This window comes from Rhinopithecus roxellana, chromosome 14, assembly GCF_007565055.1.
Source record: "Rhinopithecus roxellana isolate Shanxi Qingling chromosome 14, ASM756505v1, whole genome shotgun sequence".
In the NCBI taxonomy this organism is placed as follows: domain Eukaryota; kingdom Metazoa; phylum Chordata; class Mammalia; order Primates; family Cercopithecidae; genus Rhinopithecus; species Rhinopithecus roxellana.
This window is the reverse complement of record NC_044562.1, coordinates 92,960,099-92,975,604: the sequence shown is the minus strand read 5'-3', so window position 1 is coordinate 92,975,604 and position 15,506 is coordinate 92,960,099. Positions and strand designations below refer to the sequence as shown.

At 44.2% G+C, this 15,506-nt stretch overlaps 1 long non-coding RNA gene across 2 annotated transcripts; it reads left to right on the top strand.

Moving 5' to 3' along the window:
- Positions 1-327: 327 nt before the first annotated feature.
- On the top strand, positions 328-15,124 carry LOC115893263. Of its 2 annotated transcripts, none has more exons than XR_004053245.1 (3): positions 328-559; positions 1,492-1,622; positions 15,039-15,124. It is a non-coding gene; the product is annotated as an uncharacterized LOC115893263 (long non-coding RNA). The 2 variants fall into 2 exon arrangements; XR_004053244.1 differs by lacking the exon at positions 15,039-15,124 and adding an exon at positions 3,870-4,155.
- Positions 15,125-15,506: the final 382 nt, after the last annotated feature.

The window sequence follows — 15,506 nt, the reverse complement described above, 5'->3', positions numbered from 1 at the left end:
GTTCATATCACTTCCCCAGAGCTAGATATTGTAACATTGGAGAGTAGTAGTCCTCACACCAGGCAATCTTAGGTACTCTCTCAGGGGAAGCTGGCTCCTCAGGCTTTCTAGATCTGCCACCGTGAACTCCTGAAACACAGCCTCTAACTCTGACCCACTCAGATGGAGCTTAGGGAAGAGTGACCTTTGGTGATGCCAGAGACCACACACCTACCTCTGGGAGTTGCTAATTCATTGTGGAGAGAGGCTGGGAGGAAGGGGCAGGGGGAAGGAACCTGGCTGGGTGCTGTGTGGGGTGTGTTTACACAGTTATCTCACTCATCTTCCTAAGCAGCCTGCGAGGCAGGAATTAGTACCACCACTTCGTAAATGAGGACACTGTGTCTCAGAGAGTTTCAACAACTCACTCAAGGTCACACAGCTAGTTGGTGGTAGCGCAAGGATTCCAACCCAGCCTTGCCCGATGAGAAGGGCAGTTTTGCTCTGCCTGCTGGTGCCTGCTGAGGTGACAGAGTTTTCTTTCAGCCACTGCGGAGAGGGGAGAAGCCAGAAGGTGAAGGTGAGATGAGTCTTTCTGTTCTGTTTCCTGGCCTGCAGCTCTGGGTGGAGAGAGGACAAGCTTGGCATCAACTATCTAATCTCGGGATGGCCTGAAATTGGCTTTTGCATAAGGAGAACAGGTTAGTTTAGGGCTCACCAAGCTGAATGATGCATTTTGTGTGTGTGTGTGTGTGTGAATCAGCTCTGTTTTAGAGAAAAATTCTGACCCACAGAATTTTGGTTTGCCAAACTGTGAAACACCCTCCATCCCTTTGCAGATTGTCATAGCGTGAGCATTCAAAAGAAGTGATCATAGATGGGGTAATTCCTAAAGAAGAAACAATCACGCCACATTTAGTGGATGAGGGGGTGTCTTAGTCAGCTTGGGCTGCTATCACAAAATGCCACAGACTGGATGACACACAATGGACAGTTCCTTCTCTTAGTTCTGGAGGCTGGGAAGTCCAAGATCAGGGTGTTGGCAGGTCAGGTTCCAGGTGAGGGTCCTCTTCCTGGCTTACAGATGCCCACCATCTCACTGTGTCCTCATGTGGTGACGGGGAGGGGGAGAGAGAGAGAGAGAAAAAAAAAGAGAGAGAGAGAGAGACTGAGTATGTGTGTGGGTTCTGATCTTCCTTTTCTTATGAAGACACTAATCCTATCGTGGAGGTCCCATGCTTACGACTTCACCTAAACTTAATCACCTTCCAAAGGTCCCACCTCCAAATACCATCACACTGGGGGCTAGGGTTTCAACATAGAAACTGGGGGAGGCACAGACATTCTGTCCGTAGCAGAGGGGGTCACTGCCTTGATGAGATGAAGTCTGGCCACTTTCTATTCTCCTCCCGATCTAATCTAAGGCCAGGTATGACAGGAAGAGGCCTGACTGTAAGAGAACAGCATGTCAGCAGCACAATGGTGAATCTCTCATTTCTGCTTCCTTTGCAGAGACAGAGATTCACCACAACCTCTGCTGTTCTTAAATTGCCTTGAAGCCAAAGAGAAGGTTTGCAGATGGCTCTTCCATGGGCTCTAAGGGAAGCTCGCAGGGATTCTTTCCAGCTGAATGAATTGTCTCAGTAAGTGGGCACATAGAAATCCTTTTCCTGTCATCTTTAAGTAATTTTTGTAACCTTGAAGCTTGGAACAGAAGAATTTCCTTGCAACCTCAGCATCCTGTTTTGAAAAGTTGAGAAGCATCTCAGGATAGCTCATGGAATGCCCTGTGTGACTCGTGGGGCATGAACGAAATTTAACATGGAAGGAACATTCCCTAGATTAAAATGCAAGAGAACTGTTTAGAGAGAAGCAGACAGCATAGATAAGAGTTTGGCAGACAATAGATATCTCCCTAATAGGGCTAACAATTTAGAAGAGAATGTCATCAATTGTAATATAAGTTTACTTTTCATCTAATGAATTTTAATCTTGGCTTTTGCCATTACCTCCAGGAATCTATAAGAAATAGAAAAACCTGCCTGGAAACTTGATTGCCTCTAAAGCAAAGTATCTGGCATTATCTCACTGCATTTCTAAAACGCATTATTTTCTCACAAAACATTTTAAATATACCACCAGAAATATTCATCGTATCGCTTGTACTCACTGCAACCTGAATGCAGACTCTCTTTGAGAAGTCTTTTTTTTTTTTTGCATATCTTATTTTGTTATTCAAATGATGAAGCATATTGTGCATGAAGTTACACCTTTTTAGAGGCAGATTTTGTTCTGGAAAATTGGTGCAGCATTTCCATTTCTCACATCTTTACATAACTGGTTTCTTGTCAGCAGATGTAACTGTGTTTGACAAACCAGCCCTGTAATCTAGATCTCTGTAGGTAGTGGGCTTTCAGTGCATTGCTACATCTCTAATTAGGAGAACACACCTTCCCCAGGAAGAATATTAAAAACAGACAGGTGTTTCTCAAGATCTAGAATATTTATTTCACCAAATTTTGATTCAAAATACAGACCCTTGTCAACTGAGAGTCAACTTTGTCCCCAATTTAACCTTTGGATTTCAACCTGACTGGCTTGCAGAAAAAGAGTGTGCTCCTCATTAGCCTTGGTGGAGAGAGTAACTGGGCCACACAAGGTCTGCATTGACCCCGGCTTATCTGACTGTCGAGGTTCAGCTGAGAGAGGGAAACCCACGAAGCTTTCCTTTTTGTTCTCTTTTTAAATGGAGTTTTTGACATTAGAATGGCATTTTGCACTCATTATCAAATACCGGAATCACTGGACTGCAAACCAGGTGCTTTTCAGAGAGGCTGGCTGTACAATACTGATGCAGGCATTTGCCCTGCTTATCCCTGGCTCTCCAAGCTCCAGCCAATATTCTCGTTCTGATCCCACATGGCCCCTCTGACTAGCAGGCTTTGCATTGGACAACTGTTGGGGGCACTGTTCACATTCTATTCTGCATGAATGGCACCCCTGAGGCTATGGGAATGGTGCCCCTTGAGTCGCATTACCAGGTGAACCCTGCATACTACACCAGAAGAAGGTTACACCATAGGGTGAGAAAACAACGCACCGAACATCTTCATGATTCCATGAGAGGGTGGGACTCTTGGTGACCTTCATATGCAGTTACTCAGTTTCATCTTTAAAGCCCCTAGGCTAACTCTCTGGACTACGTCTGAAATCCCATTATTACTTGTATCAGTTTTCTATTGCTGCTGTAGCAAATGACCACAAACAATGGCTTCAACAACACAGATTGATTATCTCACAGTTTTGGAGGTCAGAAGTCCAGCCTCATGAACTCAAGGTGCTGGCGGGGCTGTGTTCCTCTTCGTGGACTCTAGGGGAGAATCCATTTTCTTGCTCAATCAGGTGTTGGCAGAATTCAATTCCATGGGGCTGCAGGATTGAGATGTCCATTTCCTTACTGGCTGTCTGCTGCTATGGGCTTCTCCTCAGTCCTCGCATATAGCCTCCTAGAGCTCAGAACAGCAACAGAGCACTGAATCTTTCTCATGCTTTCTCATGCTCCCCCAACCTCTGCCATTGACTCTCCCTCCCTGCAGTCAGCAAAGGTTCTCTGCTTTAAGGACTCATTCGATTAGAGTGGGTCCAACCAGAAAATCCCTCATCTCAAGGCCCTTAACCTTATTTACATTCACCAAGCCCTTTGTGCTATGTAACAGGTTTCTAGGATTATGATGAGGAAGTTTTTGGGAGGCCATTATTCTGCCTACTACATGATTGATGTAATGATGTTGCTTCTTAGAGTGGTTAAACATTAAAGTCAATTATTTATTGAGAACTTATGGTGTTTTACACACTATTAACTGATTGTTATTGTTTTCCTTCATCCACAGACATATATTTCCTCATTTAATCCTTTTGATGACCCTATGAGGTAATATCAGTGTGTCAGCCAAGAATGAAATCAGCTACAAGTAATGGAAATCTTAAGCAATGCTGGTTTATTATTTTAAAATAAAAGGGAGCTATATAGCAGCTCAATGCTGCCAACAGGACCTATGAACCCTGCAACTCACTGCCTGGGTTCATACAAGTTTCATCCTCTAGCAATGGGGATAATAACATGCTCAGCTAATACTACTGATGGAGTAAGTTAATACTCTTAATGTGTGAGAATCATACCTGGTACATATTAAATGCCCAGTAACTGTTGGCTCTTTTGAATATGATTGTTGCTTTATTATCTTTAACATGTGGGGTTTTGGCCTCATATCTTCATGCTTATCATCTCCTGGTTGCAAGAGGGCTGCTGTGCTTCTAGTGATCACATTTAGGTTCCAGGCAGGAAAGAGGAAGGAGAGGTAAGGGAGGAGGAGGCACGTGTGTTACATGTATCAGAAAATCAAACAGTTCCTGGAAGTCTCTCGCCATTTCTACCCATTTCTCATTGGCTAGAACAGTGGGCCTTTGCTATGCAGAAGGAGGGTTTGGGAAAAAAAGTATTTTGTTTTCACATAGTGAGGGATCTGGAAGAACAGACTCACATTGTTCCCATCCCTTGATTACTTTTCCCCAGTCCACCAACAAAATTGTAATGTTTTCAGAAAAGAAGAGGGAAAAGAAAGAATACGAGAAGGCACTAGCAGGGTTTGCACAGTTATCAGGAATTCAGTGTACGTGAGTCTTAGCTGCACACTGGGCAAAGCTCAAGATCGTGTGCAGGCTTAGCTGCACACAATTTTGATGGGTGGGGGCTGCTGAGAGGTGCAGAGATAGGGGCGACCTCTGCATATTAGCTATGTTGTGGGTTGAATTGTGTCCACACAAAAGAGAAGCTCAGGTCCTAACCTGCGTGGTGCCTGTGCATGTCACCTTATTTGGAGATAGGGGCTTGCAAATGTAATCAACTTAAAATGAGCTCATACTAGATTAGAAGAGGCCCTAATCCAATGCTTAATATTCTTACAAGAAGAGAAAATTTTGGACAGAGAGACATGCAGGTAGAACACCACCATATGACAATGAAGACAGAGATTGGAGTGATGCGTGTATAAGCCAAGGAACACCAAGAACCACTGGCAACCACCAGAATCTAGGAGAGATCCATGAGACAGGTTCTCCCTGGGAGCCTCCAGAAGGAACGAAAGCTGCTGAGACTTTGATTTTGGACCTGTGGACTCTAGTACTGTGACAGACTCAATTTATGTTGCTTTAACCTACCTAGGTTACGGTAGTTTGTTATGGCAGCCTTAGAAAATGAATACAGATACCTTGGAAGCTGGGGGTGAAACTAAGAGAGGCTCTCATCAAGGAAAAAGAAAAAAAAGAGAGAGAGAGAAAAGGCTGGTACTGAAAAAGACAAGAACTACTGACTTTTATAGCACCCCTTAAGACAGCGGGTCCCCAACCTTTTTGGCACCAGGGGCTGGTTTCGTGGAAGACAATTTTTCCACAGACCAGAGGGGTGGATGTTTGGGGATGATTCAAGTGCATCACATTTATTGTGCACTTTATTTCTGTTATTATTACATTGGAATATATAATGATATAATTATACGACTCACCATAATGTAGAGTCAATGGGATCCCTGAGCTTGTTTTCCAGCAACTAGGTGGTCCCATCTTGGGGTGATGGGAGACAGTGACAGATCATTAGGCATTAGATTCGCATAAGGAGGGTGCAGCCTAGATCCTCGTGTGTACAGTTCACAGTTGGGTTCGGGCTCCTGTGAGAAGCTAAATGCTGACACGGATCTGACAGGAGGCGGAGCTCAGGCAGTAATATGAATGATGGGGAGCAGCTGTAAATACAGATGACGCTTCACCCGCTCACCCACCACTCACCTCCTGCTGTGCAGCCTGGTTCTCAGTAGGCCACAGACCGGTGGTCTGTGGTCCATGAGTTAGGGACCCCTGCCTTACGGGTTTTAACTTCAGGGAGTTGTGTTCTCTTTATAGAAGACTGTAGGCCAGACGGGGCTAGGCTGTTATTCCAACATGAGACTCAGGCTCATTGAGTGGATACAATTCAATTTCATGTGTATTTATTGAGGTAGGTTTCAGCATTGTAGACTTTTTTCAGGCTTTAGGATTCTAGCAAACCTCAACTAATTACCAGGTAGAATTTTTACTTCCTGATGAAAATGACTAGTTCTTCAGACCTCTGGTTATGTTTCTGAGTTTTCCAATTTTTCTCTTTAATCAATAACTGGAGCCACATTATTTTTAAATGGCCTTTCCTCAGTTTCAGGAATACCTGGTATGGGTTCTTCCTTTCATAATGTAGTATAGGGGAAAGAGCCTTTTCTTTGGAGCCCCAAGGCCAGGGCTGTAGTCTTAGCTATGAGGCTGGTTAACTGGGTGACTTTTAGCAATTCGTGTCATTTTCTGGGTCTTACTTTCTTCATCTCTGAAATGAAGAAATTGAATGAGGTCAAATTTTTTCTAATTGTAGATTGCAATTCATATGAGTCACAAAACCATTTAATGGGATCTTGACCAGAATAAAAATGAATACAATAGAGTATAAAGAATTATATCTAACTTAGTACCATTTTATGAAACTATTTTATGCATAAATGTACCTTTGTAATAGGTTGAGATGTGAACTGTATGCCTTAGTATGAGCCAATGTTAAATAAACCATGTTTGAAAGGCAGTAGGACAGATGAACTTTGAGGCCTGCTTTAATGCTCAGGCTTTGGGGAGAAGAAAGTTTCCATTTGATGCTCTGTGTTAGAGGTCCCCAACCCCTGAGCCACAGAACAGAACCAGTCTGTGGCCTGTTAGGAAGCAGGCCGCACAGCAGGCTCGATGATGGAGGGTGAGCGAGCATTACCGCCTGACCTCCACCTCCTGTTGATCAGCCCCAGCATTAGACTCTGGTAGGAGAGAGAACCCTATTATGAACTGTGAATAGGAGGGATCTAGATTGCATGCTTCTCTGGTTGATGCAAATCTAACCAATGCCTGATGATCTGAGGTGGAACAGTTTTATCCCAAACCGTCATCATCATTCCCCACCCCACACCAGTCCATGGAAAAACTGTCTTCCTTGAAACTGGTCCCTGGTGCCAACAATGTTGGGGATCACTGCTCTACCAACTTGGGTGCATCCTGGTTTGTCTCTGGCTTTTCCAGGAGAATCAGCCAATACTCCTGCAGCCACCCGTGGCTAGGGGGTGAGAGTGAGAAAAGGGCCTGTGGGCAGATGGTGAAACTCCAGTCGGGAGCAAGGACGGGTGGGAGCCAGGCAAAATCCCCCTTGGGGAAAAACTCCTTGGTTTCCGATACAGTCTTTGTCTCAGAACATCCTGGCCTCGTTGCATTCCCCTCTAGCTTACCCTGGAGTCCTAAAATTCAGCCAAACAGCTGGCATCCTCCAGGAGTCACTCCACCTTCTAGAAGCTTCAGAGGCCTCTGGGGCACCTCTCCATGGTGTAGCACAGCATTTCTGCGCTTGATTTTCCTACCACACCGTAATTGTTACTATATCTAACTATACCATCAGCTACTTCACATTTACCTAAATATTAATAATTTTCACAAAACCTTACTTTACTACTGTAAGTGAAAAAACTCAGGATCATTTTTTTCCTAAACAGGAGACAATCATACAATTAATATAATGAAAGCAAAACAATGTTATGGAATTCCAGCTAGAGCCTGCGGAAATTCAAGCTGAGGCCTGCTGTCTGAGTATAATAGATTAGCAAGTTTTAGGGGGATGTTGAAGACATCCTAGCACCTGATCAAGTTTTTCTTGTTGACCAAAGCGGAGGATCGGAAAGGAAACAACTTTCTTATGGTGATTATGTGCTACTTAAGCACTGCCTAAAACCAGATTCTTTGTGGAAATAAGGACTAATGATGGTAAATAACCCAGAGCCTCCATCAACTACTGTACTAAATGCTTCCTGTAGTCTTCACATCACCCTGTGAAGTCAGCACAACCACCACTTTAAAGACAAGTGGGTAAGGTTAAGAGATGGCCAGTAGCTAGCTGGGTCACCCAGTCTGTCAATGCCAGAGTCACGGTAACCCATCCCCCACAGGGCCTGTGATGACTCATCCCCCATGGAGAACTGGGGGAGCGAGGAGGGCGCCCCTGCCAGTTATTTCCCAACCTTGACCCAGTGTGACTCAGCTTATCAACACTGCTCCAATGAGTTTGCTAGGGCAGGGACATGGTGTAGGATTCACCCCTAAGGAAGGTGGGCCTGAGAGGTCCTGATGCAGGCCCCTGGGGAGGACCTCATTGCCTCTGAACAGAATACACAAGTTTCCCCATCTCTGGCCTTACTTGGCAAGAGCCTGGTTTGTGTGTTGTGGGCAGGGGGTGATACATCAACAGAAGCAAAGATCCATGTTATGGGACAAAGCCTGGCTTTGCACACTCCAAACCTGTAAGACAGTTCACCTGCAGATATGCAAATGCTGCTGATGGAATGTGTCTTCTGCAGGGGGCCTGCATCCTGTAGCTTGATATTGCAGATACTCAAAGTCACAGCCCGGAGGGCAGGTGCCTTTGAAAGTGGGTCCCAAAGCAGTGTGGCCATACCTCTCTCAAGCTCCCCCTTTAAAGCCTGGATGGAAAAAATAATCCCTGTGAAGAGGCACAGCTCCAGGGCAAACACTGTCACATGGAGAAGGTCAAGAGAGGGTCAGGAAAAAAAAAGAAAATTGAAAAGCCACCTGGAGAGCAGGGCTGTGCCTGGCTCTCCATCACCCCCTCCCTGCCCCACCATCTCACACCTAGGGGTTTGGGAGGCAAGATGGTGGGAGAGTACGAAGCACAGCCCCCACCTTCCAATCACCCAGAATGCTACTTATCAAAGGGATTCGACTCCTAGATGGTGGAAGCCTCGGAGCTGGGAAGGTATAATATGACTAAAAGCTGCTTTAATAAAGCACTGGGCTGGGTTTGAGCTGCACTCGCCATAAATCAGAGGGTGACACCACGGCACTCTCTGAAGATCAGCAAGACAGCGCTTTGTGGAGCAGGGGCGGCTCTTAAATCTCATCAACAGCTCTTTGAGCAAAAATACTGCCGTGACTAGAGGACGGGGGTGGCTGCATGCCGGAAAATATCCTAAGGAGCGCGCACATTTCCCAGGTGATAAGAATGCTGAATGGTTCTGAGCCGAGAAACCTTGGAAAACAATTAGCTGGAGAGGCAAGATCACCTGTTGAAATTATGGCTCTGCGTTTTACTGCTACTAATAAATGTTCTGGCAGCCTGTCTCCAACTCAGGGTCCTGGTCTGCTTATACCTTTAACAGTTGGGGGAATTAAGTCATCAAAGTTTCATCTACCTGTCTGACTTCAGGCAGAAGTACAACTTATTTGCCTGGATACCTTTCAAAACTGCTGTCTTCATAGATTACCATTTAATATATAGTGGAACTAACCCAAGGCTGCCTGTTTCTTCAGTCTAAAATGTCAAAATCTGCATTTACACGTTCTGAATTGTCAACATTGCACACACTTTAAATAGTAATCATAACGTAAGCTATGAAGAATGAAAAGAAATTACATTGAGATTTACTTTTAATCTCCACTCCTCATTGGTGTAGCAAGGAGGACAGGCCATGGACTCCCAGCTGGATTTGAGATCAGAACTCCCTTTTTACTAGCTACAGCTGGTTCTTAATCTCTTGGAACCTCAGTTTTCTTGTCTATAAAATAGTCACCTGATTGGTGTGAAGAGAAAATGAGATAAACGTAGGGAAAGCAACTAGCATAGCTCTTGTATACTCTCAATAAATATTAGCCCCCCTTCCTTTCAAGTAAGAGCTGATGATTTGTTGAGTTTTTCCAGTTCAGTTCTCATGGTGCTTTCCTGGGGCCAATTTTATGTAAACACCCATTTGTGTGAGTGACTTTTCTAAGTACCTAAGTAAGCCCCTAAGTAACTTGCTCTTGTTGGATCTGAAATTCCAAGGGTGAGTTATTTAATTCATTTAAGGCTCTGTTTTCTTACAGAGTTTGAGGATTAAATGGGATAAATTATGAAAAATATTTAGACCAGTATCTAGCACTTACTAAGCAGTGAATAAGTATTAGCTTTTATTATCACTCACCTACAACCCTCCCTCCACCACCCAGTCAAACGCATTTGGGGAGTTCCTGTTTCCATGCAGATGCTCCTATTCTGCTCTTTATCTGGAAAGCCAATATCCTTCTTTGCTTGGCCTATTTACAGTCTTCCGATCCTTTAAGGCTATTTCAGATGTCGTGTCTTCCACGAGACCTTCCTGACTATGCCCAAAGTCTAAAGTCAGCCTCCCTCTTGCAGGCTTCCCAGTTATAAGGTACCTCCCTCAAGCACTGATCACATTCAGCCTTGAGATCTGGCTCTTTGTGAACACGTTTTTCTCTTCTACTCAACTCTCGGGTCATTGGGAGTAGAATCCAAGGCTTGTCTATGACTGGGATCGTCTGTAGCATTTTACAGTGTCTGACGTAAGTATGCGTTGGGCTAAAATTAAATGTCATTTTATTTTTCTACTTCTTAATAGACTAAAGAGGCAGAAGAGCTACAAAGTCAAGGGTTGTTAGGATCTAGTTAAAACTATATATGTGTGTGTGTTTCTGTCTATAAATAAATACATATACACATATATCTCCTCTCTCTATATATATCTATATCTAAATCTATATCTATCTATAGACAGAGACAGGGTCTTGCTCTGTTGCCCAGGCTAGAGTGCAATGGTGTGATCATAGCTCACTGCAGCTCCTGGGCTCACACTATTCTGTGGCCTCAGTCTCCCGAGTAGCTGGGACTGCAGGTGTGAGCCATCACACCTGGCTAATTTTTCGATTTTTTGTAGAGACAAGGTCTCTTGTCATGCAGGCTGGTCTCAAACTCCAGAGCTGAAGCCATCCTCTCACCTCAGCCTTCCAAAGTGCTAGGATTACAGGTGTAAGTCACTGCACCTGGCAAAACTCTATTTTTTCTGATGTCACACATTCATGATTATACAACAAACTTAGTATTTGGGTTTGTGTGGGGATTGTTGGTAACAACCAAATATAAAGGTTTCAGTTGAAAGGATGATCTTTAAAATGGCTTTCAAATGTTGACAGCTGAAGCATCTCTCTGCCACTTTCAGAGGACTTGGGTCATCTTTAACCATGACAAAGGGCCTCTGAAAGTCCAGTGATTAGGAAGGCACAGAGTTGAGGCACATTGGCCACAGGCTAAGGAAGGATCTTTGCATGCAATCTGAGAGGTACCCCTCCCACTGCAAAGCAGAAAGTCTACTCGGGAGCTAGCTGGAATATGGTAGGCTCTCAAAAATACTTAACAAATAAAAAAGTTTAGCTTTCTTTCCCCACTGTGTAGCTGTGAATTGCCTGGTTGGCTTCTTTATTTTGAGATGGAGTTTCGCTCTTGTTGCCCAGGCTAGGGTGCAATGGCACAGTCTCGGCTCACTGCAACCTCCGCTTCCCGGGTTCAAGCGATTCTCCTGCAATGGTGCGATCTTGGCTCACTTCTACCTCTGCCTCCCGGATTCAAGTTATTCTCCTGCTTCAGCCTCCTAGATAGCTGGGATTATAGGTGCCCACCACCACACCTGGCTAATTTCTATACTTTTAGTAGATACAGGGTTCACTATGTTGGCCAGGCCGGTTGTGAACTCCTGACCTCAGATGATCCTCCCACCTCAGCCTCCCAAAGTGTACAATTAGTGGCGTGAGCCACCACACCCGGCAGGCTTCATGCCTCAGTTTCTTCAGCTATTTTAAAAAATATAAACCTGATGTTCTTTGTGTGAGAAGCAAAAATTACTGTGATCATATAATATGCAGCATGTAATGTAAACAAGAATCAGAATAAATATGGCCACTAAAAGAGAAATCTCAGTTACCAAGACACTTGCAAAGTAATTTCTAGTTTCTTTGGAATAAATAGCTTTCATTAAATCTTTTATTAAGTACCATTGTATAGAGGACTCAGTTTATGGGAAGTCAGGCAATCATTCCAACTCACCATCTACAGTTGTTGAAAAGTACTGGTAATACAAGTGATCGGAAAGCACTTGCCTAAAATCCAAGGAGTTATACAATAATAGTAATCACCTGTCGCTAAAAGTATTTCCATCTTAGTAGGTTGTAAGTAATACATTTTCGATTTGCTCAAGTCCCTCTTTACTCTCCAAATAATGCATTACCCATTGCATTTACAATCTCCTGGCCTGGTTCTTCGTGTTTTCAATTAGAATCCAGCCTGCCCACGTGAGCTAACACCTTTCACCTCAAGAATAACACCAGGTGATCTTTAACGACAGGACTTTGAGATTTACGGCTTGAGCTTCGAAGTGGAACGTCAGCAGTGTAACAATTCAGGAAAAAAATCCTCACACCTCATTTATTCATTCAAATGAATTCAACAAATATTATTTAAGCATATAGTCAGAGCCAGGCAGTGCGTTACAAATAAGGTACACCTTAGAAGGGCCACACAGACGTGGAAACTAATTATTGTAATACAGGTAGTAAAAGTTTTATTGAGAATCTGCAGAAAGCATCTCAGTAACATACAGTGTAGAATTACCAACTCTGCCTCGGGAGAAGGGGTGTGGAAGGTGTTTGTGTCGGTAGAGTTGCAGATAACTGAGCCTCTTCTAGCAAGTTGAAACAGAAAGGAATTTCATGTGGGGAGTTAGGTGTTTATGAAATTGTTGGAAGGGCTGGAGGAGCAGGCTCTAGGCAGTGTTTCCAGGAATAAGTCTCAGAAAAACATTACAGAGCTGGCCCACTGAGAAAGTTGCTACCTTCAGTGATAAGAAAGTCAGAGATTCTGGACAATTTTTGAAAAGAAATACTTCTCCTGGCCAGGCACGGTGGCTCAGGCCTGTAATCCCAGCACTTTGGGAGGCCAAGGCAGATGGATTGCTTGAGCTCCGGAGTTCGAGACCAGCCTGGGCAACATGGTGAAACCCCATCTCCACAAAAAATACAAAAAACTAGCTGGGTGTGATGGCACGTGCCTGTAGTCTTGGGAGGCTGAGATGGGAGAGTTCCTTGAGCCTGGGAGGCATAGGTTGCAGTGAGCCATGATTACACCACTGCACTCTAGCCTGGGCAGCAGAGACCCTGTCTCAGAAAAAAAAAAAAATACTCCTCCTATCTTTGATGGTGTATCCTTTGACCACATCTCCCCATTCCTCTCTCTCTGAACTACCCAAGTCTCTGGTAAGCACCATTCTGCTCTATTCTGCTAGGAGAGCAGCTTTCTAAAATGCCACACATGTGAGTGAGAACATGTGGTATTTGTCTTTCTGTGTCTGGCTTATTTTACTTAACATAATGCCTCCAGGTTTACCTATGATGTCACAAATGACAGGATTTTATCTTCTTTTATGGTTGAATACTACTTTATATGGTTTGGCTGTGTGTCCCCACCAAAATCTCATCTTGAATTCCACTCCCATAATTCCCACATGTTGTAGGAGGGACCCAGTGGGAGATAATTTGAATCATGGGCGTGGTTTCCCCCATACTGTTCTCGTGGTAGGGAATAAGTCTCGCGAGATCTGATGGTTTATCAGGGGTTTGCGGTTTTGCATCTTTCTCATTTTCTCTTGCTGCCGCAGTGTAAGAAGTGCCTTTTGTCTCCCGGCGTGATTCTGAGGCCTCCGCAGCCATGTGGAGCTGTAAGTCCAATAAAACCTTTTTCTTCCCAGTCTTGGGTATGTCTTTATCAGCAGCATGAAAATAGACTAATAAGGTCCTCCATTGTGTACATATGTCACATTTTCTTTATCCATTCATCCATTGATGGATACTTAGGATAATTCCAGAACAGGCAAACATAGAAAAAAGTGGTTCCCCTGGATGGGGTAAGGCAGAGGAAATGGGGGAGTGGAGAAATGGGGAATGACTCCTGATGACTATGGCGTTTTCTTATTGGATGTTGAAAGTATTCTAAAATTGATTGTGGTGATGGTTGCACAGCTCTGCAAACATACCTCAATAAAGCTGTTTCTAAAAAAGGATTCAAAAAACCAGTGGACAACAGGAGCCCGTTGCTTCATCTGGGATGCATGCTGACACAATGGCTAACCATCACATAGCCTTTTGATGCCCAGGAAGCTAGAGCCTGGGCACTCCAGCAATAAAACCAAATGCCTCTGGTGCTGGGTTAGCCAGCAAGAGCAGGCCTAGCCTCAGTTCCGTCTGTCAGAGTGCTGGGTCTGTTTGGTGCAAATGAGTCTCACGTGGAACCCAAGTTGAGAGGAAATCTGTAAAATGTGGCGGCCTATATCAGAATTTCTGACTTACCCTGCAGTAAGTCCTGCTACAAGAAAGCGGGGTGGAAGGGAAGGAGCCAGTCTCCAATTTCTGTCTTCAAGGCTTCGTGGAGAAAGAGCTGCTTGAGCTGGGCTTGAAAGATGAATGAGGATCCACAGGACAAAGAAGGGTGGGCAAAGAGGGTACTTCGAGCAGGCGCAGCTGTGCTATTGCCTACTGCATACTGCCAGGGTATGGAGCTGTGAGAATTCGTGTCCAGGTCACATGGATCAAAGTCACTAGAAATAACATTAGCACACCTGCCTGACCAACGTGGTGAAACCCAGTCTCTATTAAAAATACAAAAATTAGCTGGGTGTGGTGGCACGTGCCTGTAATGCCAGCTACTCAGGAAGCTGAGGCAGGAGAATCGTTTGAACCTGGGAGGCGACGGGTGTAGTGAGCCAAGATCGCACCATTGCACTCCAGCCTGGGCGACACATCGAGATTCTGTCTCAAAAAGAAATAACATTAGCACAAGATGTAAGCAATGAGCAGTAAGGATGGAGGTGGGAGAGGCATACAGGGGTTTTGGATTTCTGACTTTAAGCTGTAAGTAGTAGGAAGCCACAGAAAAGTTTTAAGGGGTGTGTGTGTGTGTAATGGGGACAGGGATTTTCCTTGACTGCTGGGTATGTTACTACCATGGTGTGCTGGGAAATGTTTAACAACTAGCTCTCCCGAGGGAAGGAAAAAACGCCCTGATTTGTCGGATATTCCAATTCCTGTGTTGTAAGTACTCCCAACATATCCCGTTTCAGCCTTTCTCCATGATATCACTGAATGTGGAGTTGGGATGAGATGCATACAGTTGGCTCTTGGAAGCTGGCACCAGTGCTTCTATACAGTAAGTCCTCATTTAACATACTTAATGGGTTACTGGAAACTGCAACTTTGAGTGAAGTGATGTAGAATGACACTAATTTTACCATAGCCTAACTGATAGAAGCAAGAGTTATGTTCCTATGGCATACTTCTGGTCACAAAAGCATCACTAAACTTCTAAATAAAGACCCAAAACGCTTCTAATATTACACATGAAAAATACATGTGAGCTATACATACACTGAAGAAAGATTGATAAATAAGAAAATAATTTATCCATAATTTGGTGAATCAGTCAGTAACGGCAGTGCGTTAAATCAAGGAATAAATGTTTACAAAGTGAAATTGTAAGGAGCACTTCCTACCACCATGCGGTTCAAAAACAATCACAGATATTGTGGGCT